The following is a 10,886-nucleotide window of genomic DNA, read 5'->3' as shown; positions in this document are numbered from 1 at the left end:
CTTTCTGAGGGAAGGAAATGCCCTCTAGCAGAGGTTGCCAACCAGTGGTCCTCGGACCCTGGTGGTCTGTGAGGTCTGAAAGGTTGGCGACCGCTGCCCTACAGCATGTGGCAGACTGTCACTGCCAGGCTCTCTTGATTTTAGAACACTGGGCCTTTGGCCAGTGCTATCGGGGGTCTGAAGTTTAGCTATTTCATTTCATTAATTTAAATCTTACACTCCCATGCAGCTGGCAAGTACTATGTTGGGCAGCAAGATCTCGGATCTTGGGGTAAGCATTCAAAATTGCAAATAGATTCAAGACAAAGATGGAAAAGAAGCACAAACAGTCAAATATCGGAAATGTGGGGGTGAATGCATATGGACCCAATAAAACTTGGAGACCATGAGAAGCTGCTTTGATAGGACATATAATGTTAAGGGACTGTGGCCAGCTCACATCGTAGTGTTTGGAGAACTCACCAGATGGAAAACTGGAGGAGATGGTGGAGCCAAATGGATGCTGAGGCCAGGTCCACAAAGCAGCCAATCCTCTTCTTCCAATGTCCCGAAACCTTCAGTTCCCTCGTCTAGTGGCAAATGGATCCTTTCACTATTCAGCTCCCTTTTATCCTGGGAAGACAGTAAATCCAGTTAGTGCGAGGTTCTTAGGACACACCCTGATCCAGGAAATACCAATGAGCTTAAATTGGATTAGAGTCTGTTGGTCACACCCTGTTCAATGTGATTGGATTTTCCAGACTAATACCCAGTTACAATTCTCCGATAATGATGTGGAAAAGGACCCTGTGAAAGTATGTTAGCTCCATCTACTCCTTTATCCACTGATAGGTCTTTCTGTGTGCATTCTATGTACAGGGAACAGTCCCTGTCTTGGGACTCAAGCAGACCATCGGACTAACCACCCGGGGCTGGAGTTTTCTGTGGGACCTGCAGACATAAAGATAAAAGGAAAGATGGAGAAATATGAGATACCAATAAAGAGATGACCTGAAATATATTACTGGGATAAAAAGAAATCACAATGTGACATATTTTACAGAATTTTATTAATAGCAAACAAAAACTGAAAACCAGAAATTGAATATAGAATTTCATAAACAGAAAGGGCAAAGTCATGAGAAGAGTCCTCTAAGGGAAGAACAATGACTTGGAGGACTTCCACAGAGCTGATGTGCTGTTCTCCAGTGTGGGTTCTCTGGTGTCTTATGAGATTAGCATGCTGACTAAAGGCGTCCTCACACTGACCACATTCATATGGTTTTTCTCTAGTGGCCCACCGTTCTGGGCCACGAAGTTTCAATCGCACTGTACGTGTGCGCCCATAGTGGTATTTTGTGGAAGAGCCACACTCAAGGGGCCAAAGAGCCGCATGTGGCTCGAGAGCCGCAGTTTGCCAACCACGGTCCTAGGTGAACCATAGACTTAGTTCCTCATCTTCCTCTGGTGTGGTTAACACTTTCCCACCCTGCCTCTAAGGTGAAATCACCTGGGGAGAGATTTTAGAAAAAGAAGTACATGTCCATTTCAACCTCAGAATGTACTCATGTACTGGGTCTCAGTGAGGCCCGTGGGTTGAGGACTGTGCTTGTTGGGAAGAGCACAGGTCAGCTCCTGATGTTTAGATTCAATAAGGGTGTTTGTTGAAAGAGAACATTTTCATCTCTAGGAACAAAGTGGTGAAATCCTTTCATTTTGCTTGGGGCAAGCATATTTTCTTAATTATTTACAAAGCAGCTTAAGGACTGGCTAATAAGACTAGGGAAATGATCTTACTACAGCTTTATTTTCTGGGCTGATCCTTGGGTTGGGGAAGAAACAGCTAAGGCCCAAGTTGAAATTATTGTATGATGCAAAAATACTGATTTAACTAAGATATAGACCAGTGATGGCGAACCTTTTGAGCTCGGCGTGTCAGCATTTTGAATAAGCCTAACTTAAGTCTGGTGCCATGTCACATATAGAAATTTTTTGATATTTGCAACCACAGTAAAACAAAGATTTATATTTTTGATATTTATTTTATATATTTAAATGCCATTTAACAAAGAAAAATCAACCAAAAAATGAGTTCGCGTGTCGCCTCTGACACGCATGTCATAGATTTGCCATCACTGATATAGGGTATGCTCAGAGACTTTGTGGTCCACCCCACACCCTCCAATTACCTCAGTGTATCTTAATTCAGAACTTTGAGAGCAAAAATCAAAGAGCTTTCTAGGTTTCTGTGGGCAGAATACTGTCTCCTGTCCTCATGTTGGAAACCTAGGATGAGGTAAAACCAAGGTTTTTAGGTGGGATGCCTTTGATATGCCCCCATGACCTTGCCTGAGCAGGGTCATCCCACTCAGAGACATCTAGCATGTGGGGCTGAAGACCATACTTGTGTCAGCACCATGGCTTGGAATGAGACAGATGGTGTTGGATGGAAGATAAATGAAGGAACTGAGATGTGTCGAAGTAGCCATTGGAGAAAGAACTGTGTGAACCTGAGGTCTGGTTCTCTCCCCGCCAGGCAAGGGGTACAGATCTGAATGCATGTGTTGAAAACGGCATGAGGAAAACTAGAACACCAACATTTAGCTTTTTCAGCCACAGATTTTATTGTTGAAGTATCTGCAAGCATTGCTACATTTTAAGATGAATTTCTTACAAAATTCTACCCTCAATGTTTCCTGATCACTTTACCCTCCTGCATTTAATGCCTTACATTTGTAAACAACTTTATCTCCTGAAAGACTCATTATTTGCTGAGTTATGTGTTGAAAAACTCGTTTAGAAATGTTGACCCACACAGACACACACACAGAGGATCATGGCTTCCGAGATGAAATCTAAGCTATTTCTGCTTTGGTTTTAGGATTCCTATCTCCTTGGTTTGTGAAACTTAAGTTTGACTAAGAAATAAGTGATCAATGAATGCCTTATCCTTCTGACACAGTCGTTTGTACAGTATGAATCCTCACATTGACCACTAGTGTTGCTTTATAAAGAAAAGGTTTCTTGTGATTTTGCCCTGAATAACTTCACTAGAGTGAATGATTTGTAAAGAAATGTTTGGATTTCCTCAAGAGGGGTAATGTTCTGATTTCCTGTCTTAGTGTTGTGTCCTCCCTGTGTTTAATGTGCACACAAGCCTGGTAGTTGGCTGAATGTTTGCCAATAGTGACCACAGCCCTAGTGTTTATTTCTTGTGAAAGTTGTTCCTTTTACCAATAATTATAAATGTAGCCTTATGTATTATCCTCTGAAGAATATGGCAAGCATCTTCAAAGTGCAGAGCTGTTGCTGAGGACATCTAAATTAGCATTCTTACAATGTGAGTTGTCATGTTACCTGAGATCAGGCCAATGATTAAAGGCTTGCACAAAAATACCATACATATGGATGCACTCACGTAATAAAGGCTTTTCTGGGCCAAGGAGTATGAAGATAAATGGATCTCCCACATTGCTGAGTGTTTCTCTCATGTATGAGTCTGCAGGTGTGTTTAAATGATAAAGCTGTGATTGATGTCTCTCCTGTATTTATTACATGTGCAATGACATGTCATGGCAGTGCAGGTCAGACTATCTACTGGAGGCTTTCATGAGTCCTCTCCTGTATTGAATTTACTCATGTTTTCTAAGGGAAGGACAATGACTGCTGAAGGATTTCCTGCATAGCTGATGTGCATATGCTGTTCTCCAGTGTGGGTTCTCTGGTGTCTTTTGATTAGCATGTGGACTTAGGGGGTTCTCACACTCACCACATTCATAAAGTTTCTCTCCTGTGTGAATTCTCTCATGTTGTCTCAAGTAAGAATTTGACTGAAGGCTTCCCCACACTCACACCTTCATAAGGTTTCCCAAACCTGTGCATTAGATTGTATTTCTAAGTTCAGATCTTTGCAAAAAGCCTTTCCCACATAGATGACATTTAAATTATTTCTCTCCAGTGTGATCTTGTGTCATCTGAGGATGAAGGCATTACTAAAGGCTTTCTCACATTCACACAATTTTCCTCTAGTGTGAATTTCAATGTGTCTCTAAGGCATAGCTCTTCACTGGCTGATGTATGGTTTTTTTCTTATATGAATTAACCAATGTTGAGACACAGCATACCTATGAGTAAATTGAACACTTAAAGGAACCTTTGGGATCCTTTTTCTAGAACCCATGCAGAGCTCTCATTCTCAGAGCATGGTGGGGGCAGAGGTAGGATTCTGGAAATATTCTGAAGTTATAAAGATCAAGGACTGCTCCTGGGGTGGGGGTAGGAAGGGAAAAGACTGAGATGTCCAGGGAGGAACCCTGAGGCTCATGAAAGACCACAAGACACCTTTGGAGGGTGAGGCCCTAAAGGCGGTTAGTGCCCCATAGGGAGGACACAATGTTGACTGAGAAGAAGGGATTATACAAGGAACTGCAGGTGTTGCCCAAGCTAATCCACCTCAAAGTACATCATATTCCCATCTACTTTCAGTGACATGAGCTCTGAGGCACAGTCATTGTTTGAAAAATGTTCTAAAATGAACAGAAATGAAAACCAAGCACAATGTGACCTATTTTGCAGACTTTTATTGATATCAAACACAAACTCTAAAACAGAACTTTAATATGACATTCCATAAACAAAAGGTACAAAGTCATGGGAAGGGTCCCTGTCCTGATTTCCATTGAAATAACATAGCATAGTGACACAGTCTCACCTCAGGACCACAGGCACTGCTTCAAATCTACAGACCACACAGGTGGCCCTGCCCCAGGTTCCCCAAAGCAGACAGGTGCACACCTGATCCCGATTCATTACAGAGCTTCCTATTTCCACTAGACTTAAGGGCAATTATTGCAACTTAACTTACTTTTACATACAATGGATGAAAATTTCTAAATACATACTTCCCTTACCAGTTCTATAAGAACAAACTAGTTTATTATAAAAGCACCATTTGAAATGCCACTACACCTAGGTACATTAAAGTCCAATAACTGAGCCTTTGTGCCCCAAGCATGATCAGGGTTCCACCATCTGTCCACACAGCACAGAGGGGAAGCTCTGATTCCCCAGAAACATTTTCCCCAAGTGACCACCCCTCTCCAGTTCCTCAGGTACTTCCAGGTGGCCTGGGACTGAAGAACATGTCTTCTCTGACATGGAGTGTCTCACTGGCCATCACCTTCTTCAGAGGAAGAGGACAGCTGAAGGGCCTCAAGGAGGACACTCAAGGAGACACAAGGATAGAATGCCTCTGACTTCTCAGTGGTGGGAGGGATCTGAGCAGCAGCTGTGAGCATCTCAGCAGGAGGGAGGGGTGGAGGTGTCGTGCACCTGGAGCTCCACTGGCCTTGGTCTAATGTGGTGAAGACCATTCTGAGGGGCTGGCCTGGAACCTCGGGAACTGGTGGGAACTGGGACACATGGCAGGGCTGGAGAGTCTTGATGAGAGGGTGCTGGAGCGGAGGTTGAAGGTCTTGTCTCTGGGTGCTCTTCCGGCTGGGGCTGAGTCTCGGTTTCTTTTGGGGTTTCTAGAAAATATGGCTGGAGGTCTGGGCAGCTCTCTTGCCAGGTACCTTGAGGATGAGGTCAGAGTCCTGGCCCACACTGTGTGCAGCAGCATGTTGGATGCTGTGTGAGTTCCCGTCAGGGAACTTGGCCTGTGGCTGGTGGATGAGGGCTTGGTCCAGGCCCTGGGTGCTGAAGGCAGAATGGGGCCTGTTGTCCCCCTCATGGACACTGTGGCTGGGATCCTGACCAAAGCGTGTGCCTTCTGCATGAGGGGAGTCTGTAACAGGACCTTCCTGTCCATTCTTTGGTACAGGAGGTAAGCAGGTGCTTCTCTCAACACCTTCAATGGGAAGTGCTGTGGATGTCATGACACATTTCCTTTTCGGTGACCAAGGGGTGAGATCAGGGTCTCTCACATATTTCCTCTTGTGTTGTGATCAGGTCTCAGCGTGTGTGGATCCTGTAAGAGAAACAACACCGATGTTATATATTAGAATTTTCTCACTATCAAGTAGAAACTAAAATTAAACCAACAACGACAAAAAGATCTTAAGAAAAGATATGAACTGCATAGGATAAACCAGCAATGAATGTAAAGAAGATGAGTTTCCTGAATCTGTCTGAAAGAAGATACACTGTCCCCTTGACACCTTTGGTAACATCAGAAGGGAAAACACAAAGGTTCTCACAGCTGTCTCCTGTCAGTGAAGTGGAAACAATCCTCTCCTAGCCTCTGCTAGGGAGCGGACACCTCTTGGTGTGGTGAAGGCAGTTTGGGGACGAATGAGTTTGGGGGGGCCCTTTGGGAGAAGGGATTCTGAATTCATGATGCCTCGTTTCCCGCAAGGGGTGTTGACTTGTGGAAACATCGAATGAGACCACACCCATGCCCACCATCAGCTTAGAGGATAGGTCAAAAGTAGGTTTTCCAGTAGTAGGTACACGAAAGACAGCATTTATTGCGGTATTATGATTTATTACTTTACCATTCTCCAAAGGAATACCGTAACCCCACTTTTGCCTCTTCCTGTATTGTTGGGACACATGCAAGTGTAGGCAAATGAAAAGACACCAAGAAAAATGAATTAGGAAATACTACAGAAATGATGTGGGTTCCCCTAGAATTTTCACCATTCCTTCAGAGAGAAGACAAGGAGGGAAGTAGAGCGACCCTGATGCAAGAAAAAGCCCAGCACCTGGGGACACTTGCCAGAGTCCAGCCCCAGCAGGTCCAGGGGTTCCCAAAGGCGTAGACGGAGTCAGTGAAGAAGGAATGACACGGAGACAGCGTTCAGTTGATCAGCAGCCTAGCCAGGATCTCCAGCCAAGTTCTGGTCTCGATCTCCAGAGAGGTTCTGCTTCGGATCTCCAGCCAGGTTCTGTGGCCATGTTCCCTCGCTAGGTTCTCCAGCCAGGTTCAGTCACCAGGTTCTAGTCAGGCTCTCTTGCCAACCTCTGCAGTCAGGTTCAGTCCAGGATCCTTTGCCATGTTCTCTCCAGCGAAGCTCCTCCATCTCCAGGTTCCGCGTAGGTTCTGTCTTCTGAATTCTGTCTCCTAAGTTCTGTGTTCTAAGTTCTGTGTCTCGCTGTCTTGTTACATCTGTATTTATACCAGTTGATTCAATCCTATCAATCTCTATTACAAAGGTTAGGGCGTTTCTTATCTCCATTCCAGGGAGTAAAGATTATGTAGCTTAAGCATGATTGTTCGTAGTTAAAGTGATTAATTACCCACCTGGCACTTAGTTGAGGGGTTTTATTCCCTCCCTAACTTCAGGGGAAAATCCCTACCTGGGGAAACAACCTTTCTCAGAGAGGAGACCTTGGTTAAAACACAGCGCCAAGAAGGTGAGCAAACATATTAAGAACCATATGCCATATATGCCAGGTCCCTTGAAACAGCAAGGATGGACCGGCTCCCGGCAAATTCCCCCTTTTTTATTTTTTAAAAGCAGGCATTAAAAAGAAAAACCCCAAATGCTCTCTTGTATCCATTTTAAGAGTAGGATTGGCGCTTTCTGCTATTACCTGAGTCCTGATCTATCACCCCAGGGAGAGCTTGCCAATCCTGCACTTTCCTGGAGTGGAAAGGCTGCAGTGGGGTTAAGGATAAGGCTCCTTGGGCCTACCTCCTCCCATGCCTTTACATTTACCTTTCCTTCCTCAGAAAAGCATGGACATACTTCTTGTATAAAATGTTCTGTCTGATTGGGAGTAACCTTAATTCCTCTGCTAGCAAGCATATGTGTTAAAAGATCAATACAGAGTCTTCTTTCTTTGGACCCAGTATGGCACATCTTCTCAATCTAAGAATCAATACAGAGTCTTCTTTCTTTGGACTCAGTATGGCACATCTTCTCAATCTAAGAATCAGTACAGAGTCTTCTTTCTTTGGACTCAGTATGGCACATCTTCTCAATCTAAGTTCTGTACTATCCACCTTCTTACCCTACTTATCCTCTATAGGGGGGTCTGTAGCACCCTGGTGGAGTCCTATCCGTCCTGAGTGTGGGGGTTCTCAATGGTGGGGGGCTTACCTAGGGGAATCCTGTTCCAGGGGTTCCCAAAGGTGTGGACGGAGTCGGCGAAGACTATCCAGCTTCTTCCTAGGGTGGAGTCCGATCCGTCCCGAGTGCGGGGCGCTTACCTAGGGGTCCCTGTTCGGGCGCCAGATGCCGGGGTCCAGCCCCAGCAGGTCCAGGGGTTCCCAAAGGCGTAGACGGAGTCGGCAAAGAAGGAATGACACGGAGACAGCGTTCAGTTGATCAGCAGCCTAGCCAGGATCTCCAGCCAAGTTCTGGTCTCGATCTCCAGAGAGATTCTGCTTCGGATCTCCAGCCAGGTTCTGTGGCCATGTTCCCTCGCTAGGTTCTCCAGCCAGGTTCAGTCACCAGGTTCTAGTCAGGCTCTCTTGCCAACCTCTGCAGTCAGGTTCAGTCCAGGATCCCTTGCCATGTTCTCTCCAGCGAAGCTCCTCCATCTCCAGGTTCCGCGTAGGTTCTGTCTTCTGAATTCTGTCTCCTAAGTTCTGTGTTCTATGTTCTGTGTTCTAAGTTCCGTGTTCTAAGTTCTGTGTTCTAAGTTCTGTGTCTCGCTGTCTTGTTACATCTGTATTTATACCAGTTGATTCAATCCTATCAATCTCTATTACAAAGGTTAGGGCGTTTCTTATCTCCATTCCAGGGAGTAAAGATTATGTAGCTTAAGCATGATTGTTCGTAGTTAAAGTGATTAATTACCCACCTGGCACTTAGTTGAGGGGTTTTATTCCCTCCCTAACTTCAGGGGAAAATCCCTATCTGGGGATTCAACCTTTATCGAAGAGGTGACCTTGGTTAAAACACAGCGCCAAGAAGGTGAGCAAACATATTAAGAACCGCATGTCATATATGCCAGGTCCCTTGAAACAGCAAGGATGGACCGGCTCCTGGCAGACACTCACCCTCAAAGAGTCACAGGGTTCCGTCTCTTCCGTGCAGTTTTGCTGGGGCCTTTGAGTGAGTCTCCATGGAAGTCTCCAGCAAGGAGCCTCTCTCTGTTCTTCATGCCTGCAGGACAGAACATGATACGTGAGACACTCCATTTCTTCTCTCCAGTGAAGGAGAACCTTTCCATGCCCACACTCTTTCCACTTCTTGTGATCCAGGGAGCGAAGCCCAGTGCATTTACCAGACTGGCCCTTGCCTTCTCTCAGATACCCTCCCCAAGGAACCCACCTGGGTTTTTCATGAAGGACTTTCCTTTATTCTGTTTCCTTTCTGTCTGACACGTTTGTAGATTAAAGATGTTCCCAGCACCAACCCTACCACCATTCACCCTCATTGATTGCCCAGGAATTGTATAAAACTGGGCTTGTGACCACTGAAAAGATGGGGATTTTTTTTTCTGGTTTTTGTCTTTGAATGGAAATGACAAGGCATACAGTATAGAGGTAAGGACACAGGCTTCATGAATTCTGCCCCCATGTTTTCTCCACCTTATCACAATGCTCACCATGCTCTCTGCTCAGTCTCCCTAGCAGCCCTGTTAAGGCGTCCTGGGTTCTGCTGGACCTGGGGGTTCCATGGTTTCAGGTTTTCCTCCATCATATTGGAGCCCATGGCCTGGGGGACTGGGTACCTATTCCAATGCTTCAGTGGACACCTGCTTGCCTTGTGCCCAAAGGCCCTGCAGTTCCAGCATCTCACCTGCGGGGAGAGAAGGAGGTCAGTGAGTCACCACAAAGCAGGGACACATTTGAAAGGAAACAGGGGGACAGATTTATGGAGGTGGAATATGGGTTACAGAGAGCGACATAAACACGGGGCTCACCTGGTGCCTGTTACTAAGATGTTGTGGTGCATGCCAAAGCCCGTATTAGTTGGGAAGGAACATGGAGGAAAACGCAAATTTTACCCTGGATCACACCTGAAGTCAGCTACAGTTTGGAGACAAATTATATATTAAGTAGATTAGTTATGTAATAATATCTGACTTTATTTTAGAAAATGATTATAAAATATTTCAATGTAAAAAATAAGATAAAAGAAGACTGGTGTACCCAGATAGCAATGTAAATGCTAAAAAATATATTTGTAATCAAATTTATTCCGGAGCAGGTTTCAAGTGTACCTAGTAAAATATTTTTATTTGCAAACACCAAGTGCCCACCAGCTGTAATAACTTGGTATATACAGTATCAATACATTAGTGCTCATAGCGACTCTAAGATAAAGGCACTCAGCTATTTCCACCTTTGAAATGAAGAAACTGAGTCACAGAAAGGTTCAGTTACAAGGTCTCATGGGCTGTGACAGTGGAAATTAGAACCCCTGGGGTGTGTCTCCACAGTCTGAACTTCTCACCACAAATGTGTTCTCTTTGACCTTTGTTCACACTTCCATGTGTCCCTGGCTGATCACAACCTATGTCTCTCTAGCCAGAGGGTCGAGATGTTGAATTCTGATTGCTAATCTCCTCATACATGACTTGACTGCCCCCCACTCCAGCTGTAGAGAGTCAGTGGAGGAGCTTTCTAAAAAATAATGATGTATTAATGTCACACAGAGAAGTGCTCCTTTCACTGGTCTCAGGCTATGATTTGGGATTGTGCCAGTTTTGGAAGAGCACAAATCATCCTAGGTATGTCTTGAGAGCATTTCTCCTTGAGGCTCAGGTCCAGTATTGGGGTTGGTTGAAGAGTAATACTACCAACCCCTGGGGCAAAGTAATTCTATCTTGCTGGAGTTTTCTTTCTGGGCTGCTGTGGGAACACACAGCACTGGCTCAGTTTGGGGAATGAGTAAGTGCATAACTCAGGACTCATCTAAATAAGATGTGGCATGAACTTCTGCCCCAATTAGTTGGAATCAGAAACATCATGGAAATAATGCAAAAATTCTTGGCCTGGAAGGGCAGAG

General features: G+C 44.9%; 1 long non-coding RNA gene across 2 annotated transcripts; it reads right to left on the bottom strand.

Moving 5' to 3' along the window:
• Positions 1 to 4,556: 4,556 nt before the first annotated feature.
• On the bottom strand, positions 4,557 to 9,901 carry LOC132228776 (uncharacterized). Of its 2 annotated transcripts, XR_009451437.1 has the most exons (4): positions 9,799 to 9,901; positions 9,481 to 9,674; positions 8,930 to 9,035; positions 4,557 to 5,947 (listed from the first exon to the last, which is right to left on the bottom strand). It is a non-coding gene; the product is annotated as an uncharacterized LOC132228776 (long non-coding RNA). The 2 variants fall into 2 exon arrangements; XR_009451436.1 differs by having other exon boundaries at positions 9,481 to 9,901.
• Positions 9,902 to 10,886: the final 985 nt, after the last annotated feature.

Source organism: Myotis daubentonii, chromosome 2 (assembly GCF_963259705.1).
Source record: "Myotis daubentonii chromosome 2, mMyoDau2.1, whole genome shotgun sequence".
Classification (NCBI taxonomy): Eukaryota; Metazoa; Chordata; class Mammalia; order Chiroptera; family Vespertilionidae; genus Myotis; species Myotis daubentonii.
Note: the sequence above shows the minus strand (reverse complement) of the source record. Positions and strands in the feature narration are given on the sequence as shown.